Source organism: Piliocolobus tephrosceles, chromosome 12 (assembly GCF_002776525.5).
Source record: "Piliocolobus tephrosceles isolate RC106 chromosome 12, ASM277652v3, whole genome shotgun sequence".
NCBI classification, from domain to species: domain Eukaryota; kingdom Metazoa; phylum Chordata; class Mammalia; order Primates; family Cercopithecidae; genus Piliocolobus; species Piliocolobus tephrosceles.
The window spans coordinates 30,574,565-30,591,484 of NC_045445.1; the positions used below are offsets into that span (position 1 = coordinate 30,574,565).

At 40.3% G+C, this 16,920-nt stretch overlaps 1 protein-coding gene and 1 pseudogene across 9 annotated transcripts in view; one reads left to right on the forward strand and one right to left on the reverse strand.

Annotated features, from left to right (window-relative positions):
• Positions 1-16,920, reverse strand: part of STAG2 (stromal antigen 2) — a 164,773-nt gene that overhangs the window by 132,311 nt on the left and 15,542 nt on the right. The window lies entirely within an intron of this gene.
• On the forward strand, positions 12,894-13,675 carry LOC111533679 (annotated as a pseudogene). The gene has a single exon (XR_002728940.3). The product of XR_002728940.3 is annotated as a transcription factor BTF3 pseudogene (transcript).

A 16,920-nucleotide genomic window follows, 5' to 3' on the forward strand; every position in this document is an offset into this window, starting at 1 on the left:
CCAGAAGTTTGAGAGAAACCTGCGCAGGCCCTGTTTCAAAAAAGATATTCTTAAAAAAAAAAAAAAAAGGTTCACTAACATTTAAAATCATAACAGGTATTCATATCAATCTGTATGAATGCAGATATAAAACCTTTGGTCAAATGCTTTCCAAAATTTGTTTTCATCTTAGTTGTCCCTTTCTATACTGTAATGAAGTACATCTCATCTCTGTAACATATTCTAAAACAATGGTAACATTATCGAGCACATTCTATGTCAGACACTTAACATAATACACTACGTTTAGTTCAAGGCAGATGATATTCTGCCCATTTTACAGATGAGGAAACAACAGGGTCACATAGTCAATAAAGAAAGGTGTCATAGGTGCTCTTAAATCTACTTGTCTCTAAAGCATAAGTTCTTTACACTATCCCAAGCTGCCTCAAAATAAATTCAAAGTTTTTGGAAGCTATTCACCATTACAAGTACAAACTTGTGACAGAAAACTATTAAGAAACTCCAGGCCGGGCGTGGTGGCTCAAGCCTGTAATCCCAGCACTTTGGGAGGCCGAGACGGGCAGATCACGAGGTCAGGAGATCGAGACCATCCTGGCTAACACGGTGAAATCCTGTCTCTACTAAAAAATACAAAACACTAGCCAGGCGTGGTGGCAGGTGCCTGTAGTCCCAGCTACTCGGGAGGCTGAGGCAGGAGAATGGCGTGAACCCAGGAGGCGGAGCTTGCAGTGAGCTGAGATCCGGCCACTGCACTCCAGCCTAGGCGACAGAGCGAGACTCCGTCTCAAAAAAAAAAAAAAGAAACTCAAATACCTTTGTTATCAGATATTTCATCAGGTAGCATACACATCTCCAAAATCAAACACATGGAAGGTTAGAAAGATCACAGGACTGATCTAAGGAAGAGACCTGGGTTGGAATCCTGACTCTACCATATCAGCTTTATAATGTTAATTAATTATAGATATTATTAACATCATATATATTTGTAAATAAATATTTACCATATATATATATGAAGTTAGAGTACTACTCTTCAAGGTTTCTTCCTGCTCTAAAATTCTATGGTTCTAAAAAACACAGAACTAGAACCAGAGAACACAGGATATATGTCCTAGTGTTCATATTACTAATTCTAATTGTGTAACCCTGTCCTAGTGTTCATATTACTAATTCTAACTGTATAACCCTGGGCCAAGTTTCTTAGCTCCTCTGAAATGCTAATTCCTTGTTTGTAAAGTAGCATGAATACCACAAGAGGCTGGCTGTGGAGCAGGGAGGATGGCTTAAGCCCAGGAGTTTGAGACCAGCCTAGGAAACATAGCAAGACCTCGTATCTACTGAAAATAATAATAATAATAAAAAAAGTAGCCTGGTGTGGTGGAGCGTGCCTGTAATCCCAGCTACTCAGGAGGCTGAAGAGGGTGGATTACTGGAGTCCAGGAGTTTGAGGTTGCAGTGAGCTATGGTCTTGCTACTATATTCCAGTCTGGGCAACAGCAAAACCCTGTCTAAAAATAAAAAATACCACAAGACCTCCCTCTCTAAAGGATCATTATTATGAGGAAGACAGAGTGAAAGTGCTATGTAAACTAAAACTATCATGGAATCATTGCTACTATTACATTTGATTAAAGCACACAATGAATGACCAGCCAGGGGAACAAAGTGAGACACCATCTCTACAGAAAATAAAAAAATATTAGCCAGGGGTGGTGGCAGACATCTGTAGTACCAGCTACTCAGGAGGCTAAGGCAGGAGGATCCCTTGGGCACAGGAGGCCAAGACTACAATGAGCTGTGATCACGCCACTGCACTCCAGCCTGGATGAAAAAGCGAGACCGTGCTTCAAAAAAAAAAAAGGAATAAAAGGTTGTCTTAACTTGTGAAGATAACCCATCAGAAGAAAACAGGCTAATAATGAGTTCAGACATAGTTAAATACAGCAAAAAAAAAGTAATGAGCTTCAGACTGTATTTTTTAATCTTAGCTCCAATTTCTTATATTCTATAGTAATACTGACAAGGCTCTCGGGTCTCAAAACTTTTTCCTGCTTCATAGACTCATTTTTAAAAATCTGACTGATAAGTTCAGAAATGTAGTTATATTCACAACTAGGACTAAATTTATTTATAAATATTTTAATCAGAAGTTGGGCACGGTGGCTCGTGCCTGTAATCACAATACTTTGGGAGGCCAAGGAGGGCAGATAGATTGCTTGAGCTCAGGAGTTCGAGACCAGCCTGAGCAGCATGGTGAAGCCCTGTCTTTACCAAAAATACAAAAAATTAACCAGGTGGGGTGGCACGTGCCTGTGGGCCCAGCTACTCCGGAAGCTGAAGTGGGAGGATCACTTGAGCCCGGGGAGGCAGAAGCTGCAGTGAGTTGAGATCACTCCAGCCTGGGTGACAGAGTGAGACCTCGTCTCAAAAAAGAAAATTAAAATTAAATAAAACATTTTAATCAGTATCCAGATAAAGCACTAAATTAAATCATTCAACAAATATTTCTTGAGACCCTGCTAAATATCAGGCACTATTAGAGACACCACCTTTACAACACTGAAGAGAGAAGTTTTTGCCCCCATAGAGCTTAAAGTCTATTGAGGGGGAAGAAAAATAAGAAAATACCAAGCACTGGTAAATGTTAACATGAAAATAACACAAGATGACTATGCTGAAAGGGGAACAGGGCTCTCCATTCACTACATTTAAATGTAATGTAACGTGCATGATCATTTTCAGCAAAACTATAAATAATACATTCTATCTTCCTAAATAAGTCAATCTGTAAAGGATGTTTAAAAATTATTTTTTTGGCCAGGCACAGTGGCTCATGCCTGTAATCCTAGCACTTTGGGAGGCCGAGGCAGGCGGATCACCTGCGGTCGGGAGTTCGGGACCAGCCTGATCAACACAGAGAAACTCCGTCTCTACTAAAAATACAAAATTAGCCGGGCATGGTGGCTCATGCCTGTAATCCCAGCTACTCGGGAAGGCTAAGGCAGGCAATTTGCTTGACCCTGGGAAGCAGAGGTTGCAGTGAGCCAAGATGGCGCCATTGTACTCCAGCCTGGGCAACAAGAGCGAAACTCCCTCTCAAAAAAAAGAGAAGAAAATTATTCTTGGCCGGGCGCGGTGGCTCAAGCCTGTAATCCCAGCACTTTGGGAGGCCGAGACGGGCGGATCATGAGGTCAGGAGATCGAGACCATCCTGGCTAACACGGTGAAACCCCGTCTCTACTAAAAAAATACAAAAATCTAGCCGGGCAAGGTGGCGGGCGCCTGTAGTCCCAGCTACTCCGGAGGCTGAGGCAGGAGAATGGCCTGAACCTGGGAGGCGGAGCTTGCAGTGAGCCGAGATCCGGCCACTGCACTCCAGCCTGGGCCACAGAGCGAGACTCCGTCTCAAAAAAAAAAAAAAAAATTATTCTTTTTCTGACACAGGTTAGAGGGAAAAAAATTAACTGCTGTATAGAATGTTTTCATTTGCCCCTAACTCCTCTTTCTACACCTGGAAAACTTTTCACCACTAAGTTGTTAGTGTCTCTTTAACCACTCTAAAGTTAGCTAGTCCAGAACATTCTCAGATATCATAAAGGATATCTTTTTCCATAGGTTCTGCAATGCCTTGGTACTGACAAATCCCCAAAAGGAGAATACTATGGACTTCCTACCCGGAAGTAGTTTATGTAGACTACTACCACCTGGCATAACAATAAATACAATTATGTAATTATTTTTCAAAAGAATGATGTCAAACAGCCAATTTTACTTTATCCATCCGGCTCATGACTATAAATAACCATTACTATCGAGAAGCAGGCTAAGCTACTAATAAAAACCTCATTTCACTATAGGCTTCACTGCTAAAAAGATTACACTACAGTAAAGAAAAAAAAACATCTGGGCTCTTCCCACTGATTCTCTCATACTCTATTTACAAAACACTTGAACTCAGCTCATCCACGAATTGGCTATCCACTGAATGCAACTTAGCACTACTAGGCTAAACAAGAGGATGGATAGATTACTTCAGGTTTCCTAAGCAGTAAATTGAAATGAACTAGGAGAACCACAAATAAGGTGAACAGACATTACAAAATACACAAACTCAATTTAAAAGAATTAGATACATCTACTTAATACTAAAAAAAAAAAAGTGCTAGTAATTTACTAAAAACTACTGTATACTCATAATTATAAGGCCCTTTCAGGTTAAACTTAAGTTTGTTGGTCACATTCACAATACCTTGCTGAAAAACAAGGGGAAATACTAATTTCAGCTAGTAATCAGAGAAACGCAAATTAAAGAAATCTGAAGAACTGCACGGACTGTTTAAAATAACATCTCGGAAGCAAGGATAATGTGGTTACCATGTATCACAGCACTGGTGGCACTGTAAAATCAGTACAACCCTATTAGAAAACAATATAACTTCAGTTACCAAGAGCTTTAAAAATGTTCATGCTGATTGACAGCGTGATTCCAACTGATGGACACAATTAGGGAAAAAGATAAAGCTACTTGTAGAAGTATTGCTACCTAAAAATGAGGATAAAGAAACAGACAAATGTACAAGGAAAGTAGTTGGTTTTGGTTTATGATACAGCAAAAAAAAAAAAAAAAAAAGACAAAAGTCTGTATAGCCCTGCCTCACATCATATTCAAAAGTAAATTCGGGCCGGGCACGGTGGCTCATGCCTATAATTCCAACATTTTGGGAGGTCAAGCCGGGAGGATCACTTGGGGTCAGGAGTTCGAGACCAGCCTGGCCAATATGGTGAAACCCCATCTCTACTAAAAATACAAAAATTGGCCAGGCGTGGTGGCACTGTAATCCCAGCTACTCAGAAGGCCAAGACACAAGAATCATTTGAACCCAGGAGGCGGAGGTTGCAGTGGTGCGAAAGTTGCAGTGAGCCAAGATCGTACCACTGCACTCCAGCCTGGGTGACAGAGCAAAACTCCATCTCAAAAAAACAAACAAAAAAAAGTAAATTCTGGATGCATTTTTTTTTTAAAGACAGGGTCTCACTCTGTCACCCAAGTTGTAGTGCAGTAGTGTGGCCATGGCTCACTGCAGCCTCAAACTCCTGGGAGCAAGTGATCCTCCAGCCTCAGCTTCTCGAGTAGCTAGGACTACCGGTGCATGCCATTATGGCTTTTTTTTTTTTTTTTCTTCAGTAGACAGGGTCTTGCTATGTTACCCAGTCTCTTCTGGAACTCCTAGCCTCAAGCAATCCACCCACCTTGGTCTCCCAAAGTGCTGGGATTACAGGCGTGAGCCACCTCACCCAGCGGCATTGCATTTTTAAATGTGAAGAAAAGCAGCAGAAGACATTTCCATGTGGTAGGCAGCCAGGGGTAGTGAGGTGCTGCAGGGGATTATATTGGAATGGGGAAAAGTATTTGATGTTTTATATTCTCTTTTGGCTTAATATATATATTATTACAATTATATGAAACATACACATGGCACTCTGTGCTTAACCCTTTTGTAACATTTAACACACTTAACTGCAACACACAGTTGGGGAAAAACTGACACAATTAGGGAAAAAGACACAATTAGGGAAAAAGAAAAAGCTACTTGTAGAAGTACTGCTACCTAAAAATGAGGATAAAGAAACAGACAAATGTACAAGGAAAGTAGTTGGTTTTGGTTTATGATATGGCAAAAAAAAAAGACAAAAGTCTGTATAGCCCTGCCTCACATCATATTCAGAAGTAAATTTGGGCCAGGCACGGTGGCAAGAACCAGGGCAAGAACCAGGCCCCTCTTTTTCACTACTACATCCCCAGTGCTTAGCACAGTGCCTGCCATATACTAGGTACTCAAAATTTGTGGAGCAATTCCACTTCTGGGTATATACACAAAAGAATCCACTGCAGTGACTTGAACAGATATATTTGTATACCAATGTTCCTGTCACCATTATTCATGCTTGAATAATGGCTATAATAGCCAAAAGGTATAAGTAACCCAAGTATCTGTCAACTGATGAGCAGATAAGTAAAATATGGTATATATATACAATGGAATATTATTCACTTTTAAAAAGGAATGAATTCTGATAAACGTTACAACATGTATCACCTAGAACACATGCTAAATGAAACAGCCACAAAGAACAAATATTGTATCATTCCACTTATACCAAATACCTAGAATAGTCAAATACAAAGAAAGCAGAACAGTGATTACCAGGGGCTGGGAGGTGGGAGGCAGCGAGGGAGGGAGGGAGGAACAAGGCCCTATTGTTTAATGGGTACAGCTTTATTATGAGATGGTAAAAAAAGTTCTGGATATGAATGATGACAATGGTTGCACAACAATGTAAATGTTCTCAAAGCCACTGAACTGTATACTTAAAATGGTTACAATGGCAATTTTTATATATATTTTACCAAAATTAGAAAAAAAAAAACCTTCTGGAATGAGGAAAGTAGAATTATGAGTGGTTTTTCATATTGATAATAATTTATCTGTAAAATATTATCTCAAGCAGAAAAATGAAGTGATTTTTATAAGACACTCATCTCCAGCATTATTCCTACCCAAGTTAGCTTTTACACAAAACTTAAAGAAACTAAAGTAGTTGCCTACACACAAAAAAAGAAAAAAGTTTTCCCTTTCAAAATAGACTCCAGAAATTCCAATCATATTTTTCAGAGCTATTCTGAAGAGGACATCAAATTGCAGTATTGCTTTATCCTAATACTACTGGCATATTTAAGTACAATCAATTCTTTAATCAGCCACACTAACACCAATATCACACGTAAAATAATTCCAATACAATTGTATTTGACTTTGTAGAATTCAATAAAGCCAAATATGCCTTCCCTTCCTGTCCCTGACCACTTCCCAGCTTAAACCTATTATTTGTAACCTGGGACCCAGTGTGGGAGAAGAACGCAATTCCCATGAGATGCGACAAAGAAAACAATCTACATAAGGATAATTGTTGATTATATCAGCTTTAAAGATAATTTTAACTTGACATAATTGGAAGAACAGTTTTTATACTGTATACAATTTAAAAGCATCTCCCAGATGGGAGAACATGCCATCTGGATTCTTTTCAAATTTGAGATGCTTATGGATTGTATGCTATATTATCCTAAATTTTCTCCTACCTCTTTGACCACTCTTATCAGTGATCCTACTTCTTCCTCCTGCCAAGTTAAGCATGATGTTTTCACCACTGACCCTTCGGCTCTTTATTTCTAATCACCCCCACCAAAAGCCAATGTACACTATGCATAATGATCCCAAAAAAATCTGCTGCTCTTATCTCTGCTGAACCACAGTTACATAATATCAACTTAAGGTTGAAGTATCTAAAATCCAATGTCTCTTTCTCTCCAAAATCAGCTTGCATTTGGATGCAAGAGTATAGTAAAATATTATTACTACTATGTTCCAACTACATACATTATTGCAAGAAATGTTTTGAGAAGCAGAAACAAAGGAAAGGGTACGCATTCCAAGACGTCAGAAAAACTATGTGCTATCAAAATATTAAGTATTAACCAAAACATAATTATTGAAAGTTTCAGTACAACACATTTTAAAAATATACACACATATTTATGTACCTAGAAATGTACATATGTATGTTATCTCCTACTAAATTATAAATGGCAAAGCTAGGATCCCCCTGCTCAAAGCTAACCCTCTGCTTCACATCAAGCTCCATGCTGTGATCATCACAAATACACTATAAATGGTCACTCAAAGAATCTTTAGGCAAAATGAGGGGTTGCAAGTTAAGTAAGAAGCAGCAGCTTTAAGAGACTAACAGATAAAAGGCTCTGCAGAACACAGAAGCTGAGCTGAAGGCATATACTCCTCCTGGAACTCAAGGCAATTCATAAGAACAGGCCTCTAAAAACTACAGGAGACTCGATTGCCTCCCAATCCCCAACCAAAACAGGCCCAAACACCTGCCACAGCATTTCCCTTCTAAGGAATGCCCATTTTGGTTGTTAAATATGAAATTAGTTTACTTCAGGATCAGCTTGCAAATAAGTCCACTATATCTATCTCTGGATGCCACATAAGCATTAGCTCAACAAATATTAAATACTACACTCCAAGCACTGTTCTAGGTGCTGGGGTTAAAGCAATGTAAAGGCAGCTGACAAATATCCTTCCTCTCACTTAACATTCTAGATTGGGGAAAGAGACAACTCATGTAAATGTATGTTTGATGGTAATATTAAGCAAAATAAACTGGAAAAGGAGGGCTGGAAAAGCAAGGGATATTATTTTATATGTAATGGCCAAGGAATGTTCCACTGAAAGGGTAATACTTGAGCAAAATATCCTGGAGAAATGAGTAACCCAGTCAGGCAGAGGGATCACCAAGTACAAAGGCCACAAAGTAAAAACCTATTTGAGCAAATTACTGAATTTCTTTAGGTTGTTTTCTCATCCATAAAACGGGTATAATATCCCCTATCATATAATAACTAAGGTAGTATATTACCTCAAGTATCTGACACATGCAATGTACTCAACAAATGGAATTACTGAGCTATCTGGGGGGCCTATCGTGCCAGCAAAACCCTCAGCCTATTGTCTGGCACACAGAAAAATCCCAGAAAAAGTAAAGGTTGAGTATCCCTTATCCAAAATGCTTGGGACCAAAAGTGTTTCAAATATAAATATTCCAAAATCCAAATACTAATATTGTTTGGATTTGGGATTATTTGTATTATACTTAGCAGTTGAGCATCACATATCCAAAATGTTATTTGTATTATACTTACCAGTTGAGCATCCCATATCCAAAATGTTCCAATGAATATTTCTTTGGAGCATCATGTGGATGCTCAAAAGGTTTCAGATTTTGGAGGATTTTGGATTTGGGATGCTCAACCTGTATTATTATACGGTCTCTGTAAATAACCTATAAGGCAAATGGGATTACTTACAGCTGGGAAAACTTGAGGCTCAGAGATTTGCCCAATCCTCTGCTATCCCCTAAAATTCCTATAAGGATGCACAAACATTTACTCCACAATTAAATAGAGGACTTAAAAGTACACTGCCAAGATGAAGAAACCACTCACATTATTGTCCACTGATCAGCAGTATGGTAGTGTAGCATTAAGAACTCAGGAACAGAAAACCAAACACCACATGTTCTCACTTGTAAGTGGGAGCTGAATGATGAGAACACATGGACATATGAGGGGAAACAACACACACTGGGGCTGTGGGAGAGGGGGAGAGCATCAGGAAGAATAGCTAATGGAAGCTGGGCTTAATACCTAGGTGATGGGATGATCTGTGCAGCAAACCACAGGTTTACCTACGTTAACAAACCTGCACGTGTACCTCTGAACTTAAAGTAAAAAAAAAATAAACAATAACTCAGTAGTGGCCAGGCACGGTGGCTCACGCCTGTAATCCCAACACTTGGGAAGCCAAAGCAGCCGGGTCGCTTGAGCTCACGAGTTCAAAACCAGCCTAAGCAATATGGTGAGACCCCATCTCTGCAAAAAAACATGAAAATAAGCTGGGCTTGGTGGAATGCACTTGTAGTCCCAGTTACTCAGGAGGCTGAGGTAAGAGTATTACTTGGGCCCAGAAAGTCAAGGCTGTAGTGAGCCGTGATCGTGCCACTTACACTCCAGTCTGGGCAACAGAATGAGACCCTATCTCAAAAAAAAAAAAAAAAAAAAAAACTTGGGAACCAGATTGCCTGGGTTCACATTAAGGCTCCAACACTTCCTAAGTATGTGTGTGCTTAGAAAAAGTTTAGGCTCACTATGCCTCCATTTCCTCACACACAAACAGAAAATAATAATAGCACCAACACCTCACAGGCTTGTAGGGAAATTTAAATGCATTAATTTTTCTATTTTTTTCATTATTTTAAAAGGAAATGTTTCTGAGTCATAAAATGGATTAATTTTTGAAATCACTTCTATTTCAGTGCCTCACAAATAAGGTTGTCTACTGTTAGCAGTAATAGCATAAAAGTAAAATAAGGAAATCACCATCAAAACATTTCTACTTTTTATGAAGAACTATAGAAACTGTAAAGATACTGGAGGAAAAAAACAAAAAGCAGCAGAAAAGGGAGGCTGGAACCAGTTTACCTGAACAGATTATTCTTACTAGAATTATTGTTCTTTACTATGGAGACAATGCTTTAGATTAACATTTTGTTTCAAAGTTTATTTTCTAAAAAGGTTAATTCCTTAAAATTAATTCAGATACCACTTTACTCAAGATTACAGCAGTACAGTGTAAGAAACTTTATCATCAGTACAGTGTAAGAAACTTTATCATCTCCCTGCCGCTAAGCCTTTTCTACTTGCTAGTTGATGTTTATTATAAAACATGAAACATATCACATGCAACTTTAAACATCCATCAGCTCTCGGTTGAAAATAAGCTTTTCTCCTACTTAATCCCCCAAAAGGTTCCTGATCACTATGAGAAGTTTAACTTCCTCCTCTGTCTTTTCCATTTAGAGTTCTTGTATCCTTTTTATTCTCTTTCCCCAAGGAAAGTATCACTATGAAATCTATAAATCATCCCACTGGGAGGCAGTGTATCACCATGTAAAGAAGTGTTCTAGAATTAGGCAGAACTAGATTCAAAAAGTAAGCTTGGTCACTTATTAGCTGAGTGATCTTGGGCAAGTCTCTTAACAATTTGGAACCTCAGTAAATGACCTCAACAGGGTTGCTGTAAGAAACAAAAAATTAAATGTTAGGGAACCTAGTACAACTTGTCATATAGTAAGAAAATGCTGTAAGTGGAATCCTGTCAATACAAACGTTATCATTAATGCAAAACCAACTATGGGAAACTATTTTTCTTCCAACATCAGCTTTTAAATATGAATACCAATAATGCAATTATAATGCAGGGTTACATTTCTTTAAAAAAATCAAAGGTTTCAATTCAATTACCATTTGAGAACTTGTATAATATACACTGTACAATGAAACAAGGATTCAAAATCAGATGAAAACAGTTCCTAGACTGAAAAGTTCAATCTTGTTATAAGTGATAAATCTGGATATTTGCCAATATTGTACATTCAAACACTATATATACATACATGCACACATAATTGCCTCAAGTTAGAAATCTTTTTTTTAATTTAATTTCATCTTTTTTTTTTTTTTAAGAGAAAGAGTCACTGTCACCCAGGCTGGAGTGCAGTGGCACGACCTTGGCTCACTGCAGCCTCAACCTCCTGGACTCAAGTAATCCTCCCATCTCAGCCTCCCAAGTTGCTGAGACTACAGGTGTACACTGCCACGCCTGGCTAATTTTTGAATTTTTGGTAGAGACAGGGTCTTGCTATGTTGCCCAGGCTGGTCTGGAACTCCTGGGCTCCTGCCTCTGCCTCCCAAAGTGTTGGGATTATAGGTGTGAGCCACTGCTCGCGGCAGAAACCTATTTTTCTGTAGTAACTTAGAAAACTGCTTCAGTCTACCTTAAAAGGATTAGGAACAGAATATCCTACTATAGGAACTTTTCTAATAAAATCCCATATTGTCCAAATGATCCCTCTGAAATTTTTCAAGCATATTTAGAATACCCAAATATGAATATAACTACTGAATATTCCTTAATGAATAGTAGCACTTTATGCACTGATATTTAATCAAACTCAGAAAGTACATATATGGCACGGCGCAGTGGCTCATGCCTGTAATCTCAGCACTTTGGGAGGCCAAAGTGGACGGATCACCTGAGGTTGGGAGTTTGAGACCAGCCTGACCAATATGGAGAAACCCCGTCTCTACTAAAAGTACAAAATTAGCCGGACATGGTAGCACATGCCTGTAATCCCAGCTACTCGGGAGGCTGAGGCAGGAGAATTGCTTGAACCCAGGAGGCAGAGGCTGCAGTCCAGCCCGGGCAACAAGAGCAAAACTCCGGCTAAAAAAAAAGTACATATACTCAAAACTGGAAAAATCCATTTGTCATTGACAAGTTTGCTTTTCAAAAACATACCTTCAAGCTTCTGTTTCCCTGCCAGCCATGACTACCACCACTTCCTCAATTCTCCTGCCAGGAGTAAAGTATGAGGAATGTCTTTTGGCCTGAATGAGTGGTGGAAACAGGGAGGGACATATCCCAAAGGAAAAATATTATGGTTTTGCTAATAATATTTCCTACATTTTATCTTCTTCTTTATAATAGTGTAGAAGGGAAATTCTCAAAGGTTCATGTTCCTATCTTTAATACTATCTCTTTAGACCACAAAAAAATGCCTCTAGTTTTGTAAGAAGATATTAAACACGTTCTTTGTAATAATATTTAGCCACCATAAAGTTTGCAAGTTAGGTACAAGGTAGTAGACACACTGGTGAGTGCAATAATTCTCCTTGCTTTTGAAAAGAGAAAAAGGTTGGAAATCTAAGGAAAAAGATTATCATATTTCCCAATCCTGAAATGGAAGTACTTCAAGTATACCAAACCTCAATCATTTTATATGATGGGTGTGTGGGCGAGTGAATGAAATGAAAATCAAATAGACTAGGCCAGGTGCAGTGGCTCATGCCTGTAATCCCAGCACTATGGGAGGCCAAGGCGGGTGGATCACGAGGTCAGGAGTTCAAGACCAGCCTGACCAACATGGTGAAACCCTGTCTGTACAAAAAATACAAAAATTAGCCAGGCGTGGTGGCACGCACCTGTAATCCCAGCTACTCAGGAGGCTGAGGCAAGAGAATCGCCCGAACCCAGGAGGCAGAGGTTGCAGTGAGCCAAGATCACGCCACTGCACTCCAGTCTGGGCAACAGGGCGAGACTCCATCTCAAAAAAAAAAAAGAGCTGCCATCTTGCGTCCCCGTGTGTGCGCCTAATCTCAGCTGGTCCACCCAAGACCCCCTAAGCACCAACCCTAGTCCCCCGCGCGGCCCCTTATTCGCTCCGACAAGATGAAAGAAACAATCATGAACCAGGAAAAAACTCGCCAAACTGCAAGCACAAGTGCGCATTGGTGGGAAAGGAACTGCTCGCAGAAAGAAGGTAGTTCATAGAACAGCCACAGCAGATGATAAAAAACTTCAGTTCTCCTTAAAGAAGTTAGGGGTAAACAATATCTCTGGTATTGAAGAGGTGAATATGTTTACAAACCAAGAAACAGTGATCCACTTTAACAACCCTAAAGTTCAGGCATCTCTGGCAGCGAACACTTTCACCATTACAGGCCATGCTGAGACGAAGCAGCTGACAGAAATGCTACCCAGCATCTTAAACCAGCTTGGTGCAGATAGTCTGACTAGTTTAACGAGACTGACCGAAGCTCTGCCCAAACAATCTGTGGATGGAAAAGCACCACTTGCTACTGGAGAGGATGATGATGATGAAGTTCCAGATCTTGTGGAAAATTTTGATGAGGCTTCCAAGAATGAGGCAAACTGAATTGAGCCAATTTCTGAAGATAAAACTTGAAGAAGTTACTGGGAACTGCTATTTTATATTATGACTGCTTCTTAAGAAATTTTTGTTTATGGATCTGATAAAATCTAGATCTCTAATATTTTTAAGCCCAAGCCCCTTGGACACTGCAGCTCTTTTCAGTTTTTGCTTATACACAATTCATTCTTTGCAGCTAATTAAGCCGAAGAAGCCTGGGAATCAAGTTTGAAACAAAGGTTAATAAAGTTCTTTGCCTAATTAAAAAAAAAAAAAAGAAGAAGGTATCAACCTTTGGGTAACAGTAACTGCATATATAAGATGATCATGGGGCCGGGCGCAGTAGCTCACGCCCGTAATCCCACCACTTTGGGAGGCCAATACAGGCGTTATCACTTGAGCTCAGGAGGTCAACACAAGCCTGGCCAACACAGTGAAACCCTTTCTCTACTAAAAATACAAAAATTAGCCAGGTGTGGTGGCGGGTGCCTGTAATCCCAGCTACTTGGGAGGCTGAGGCAGGAGAATCACTTGAACTCGGGAGGTAGAGGTTTCAGTGAGCCAAGATTGCACCGCTACACTCCAGCTTGGCCAACAGAGTAAGGCTCTGTCTCACAAAAAAAAAAAAAAAAAAAAAAGATGATCATGGGCTCTTTTAACTTAGTTTATTAACAACCAACCGCCAAAGACTGAAGCATTCCAAGGCTACGTTAAAGCCCTCAGTTGTTTTGTATGTTTTCTCAGTTGTTATTTTTCCCCTAAAGTTTTTCAGTGAAGCCGTAATTTTTCAGTATTTGTCACTAATCTCAAATTAGGAACACAATGTCAAAACTGCATTGATGGCTGGTTTTAGCCCAATATTCTTTAATGTAGAGTAAATCCAATACACAGTATTTCAATAGGTATTTTTTAACACTTCTGTAGTGACAAAGTCCAACTGACTATATTCCCTAAGGGCAGAGACTATGTAATCTAGTTTACCACTGTATAGCCCATCTTTCATAGGTATTTTTTTTTTTTTGAGACGGAGTTTCACTCTTGTCGCCCAGGCTAGAGTGCAATGGCGCGATCTCAACTCACTGCAACCTCCACCTTCCAGGTTCAAGCAATTCTCCTGCCTCAGCCTCCCGAATAGTTGGGACTACAGGCATGCGCCACCATGCCAAACTAATTTTGTATTTTTAGTAGAGACGAGGTTTCTCCATGTTGCTCAGGCTAGTCTTGAATTCCCGACCTCAGGTGATCTGCCCACCTCAGCCTCCCAAAGTGCTGGGATTACAGACGTGAGCCACCACTCCCGGCCTATTTTTTTCTTTTTTTTCTTTTTTTTTTTTTTTTTTTTTGATACGGAGTCTTGCTCTGTTGCCAGGCTGGAGTGCTGTGGCGCAATCTCGGCTCACTGCAATCTCAGCCTCCCCGGTTCAAGCAATTCCCCTGCCTCAGCCACCCGAGTAGCTGGGACAACACGCGCGCGCCACCATGCTAGGCTCGTTTTTTGTATTTTAGTAGAGATGGGGTTTCACCATGTTGGCCAGGATGGTCTCGATCTCCTGACCTCATGCTCTGCCTGCCTCAGCCTCCCAAAGTGCTGGGATTACAGGCACAATGAGCCACCGCACCCGGTCCCCCATAAGTACTTTAAATACCAGCTGATTTTAACAAGGAGCCCTAGAGAAACTTATGAAATGCATGTATACAGTTTGAACATAATTTGAGAGGGTTCACAAATCTCCATCCCACCCATGGACCCCAGCTTAAAAACCACCAATATAGTATTTAAAATCCAACTGCATTTCTTTACTACTGTTTTTTGTTTTTTGAGTGGGGGTCTCACTCTATCACCCAGGCTGGAGTACAATGTCACGATCTCGGCTCACTGCAACCTCCGCCTCCCAGGCTCAAATGATCCTCCCACCTCTGCCTCCTGAGTAGCTGAGACCACAGGTGAGCGCCACCGCACCAGGCTGATTGGGTTCTTTTTGTTTTTTTTTTTTTTTTTGTATTTTTGGCAGAGGGGGCATTTTACCATGTTGCCCAAGCTGGTCTCGAACTCCTGAGCTCAAGTGATCCACCAGCCTTAGCCTCCCAAAATGCTGGGAATACAGGCATGAACCACCTAGCCCGGCCCATTAATCTTATATAATAAATCAAATCTCCCCAAAATAACCTTTTGTCTCCCATAGTCACTACACAGGCCATAAATTCCTTCATATGGTCAGAAATGCAGTCCCCCTTCAAGCTATATCTTGTCTCATAATGGTTTCAATTAACTAAATAAAAGACCTTAAAAATTAAATGGACCTATTTAATGATAGTGACACCAACAAAACTTCCAAACGTCAACCAGCTAGGGGGAAAAAAAAAAAACACAAATTGCTCAATGAACTATTAAAATAGCCAAGTATGAAAACAAAACTGGAAGTGCCCTTAAGATCAGATACTACCATTCACTCCCACTCAAAGGGAAAAAAAAAAAAAAAAAGATCTTAGTTTACAATATAGTTGTTTCCACAATTGTGCCAAAATCACTTCTCCACATTTGAATTCACCTTCAGTAATATTTTTTGAGGTGACAGCACAAGCATAAACAGGCCAGAAACATAAAATAGCTTTAAAAGTCTCAATAAAAGAGGAATATTTATTTTATGAAATGACATATCAATCTCTATAAGACTTAACTCTCAAACTATGCTACAGAATCAGTTTACCTTCAAAAGTCTCTAAACTGGATCTTTTTCTTTCTTTTCTAGTAACACTTCTCCCTAGTCACAAAAGGATTCATCTTCTTTCTACTGTCTTCTCAAAAAAAATTTCTACAATCCACATTTCTTCCTAAGAAAATGGTAAAGGGGGCCGGGCGCGGTGGCTCAAGCCTGTAATCCCAGCACTTTGGGAGGCCGAGACGGGCGGATCACGAGGTCAGGAGATCGAGACCATCCTGGCTAACACGGTGAAACCCCGTCTCTACTAAAAAATACAAAAACTAGCCGGGCGAGGTGGCGGGCGCCTGTAGTCCCAGCTACTCGGGAGGCTGAGGCAGGAGAATGGCGTGAACCCGGGAGGCGGAGCTTGCAGTGAGCTGAGATCCGGCCACAGTACTCCATCCCGGTCGACAGAGTGAGACTCTGCCTCAAGAAAAAAAAAAAAAAAAAAAGAAAATGGTAAAGGGAACCTGAATAATACGTACTGCTTATCTTAGAGTTTTGTTTTAACTTAGGTGGCCCTCAGGAAAGTTGCTTTTCAACATTAAGACAATATAATCACCTCAGTCTAACAGCCACTTGAAAAAAATTCGGCCGGGCGCGGTGGCTCAAGCCTGTAATCCCAGCACTTTGGGAGGCCGAGATGGGCGGATCACCAGGTCAGGAGATCGAGACCATCCTGGCTAACACGGTGAAACCCCGTCTCTACTTAAAATACAAAAAATTAGCCGGGCGAGGTGGCCGGCGCCTGTGGTCCCAGCTACTCGGGAGGCTGAGGCAGGAGAATGGCGTGAACCCGGGAGGC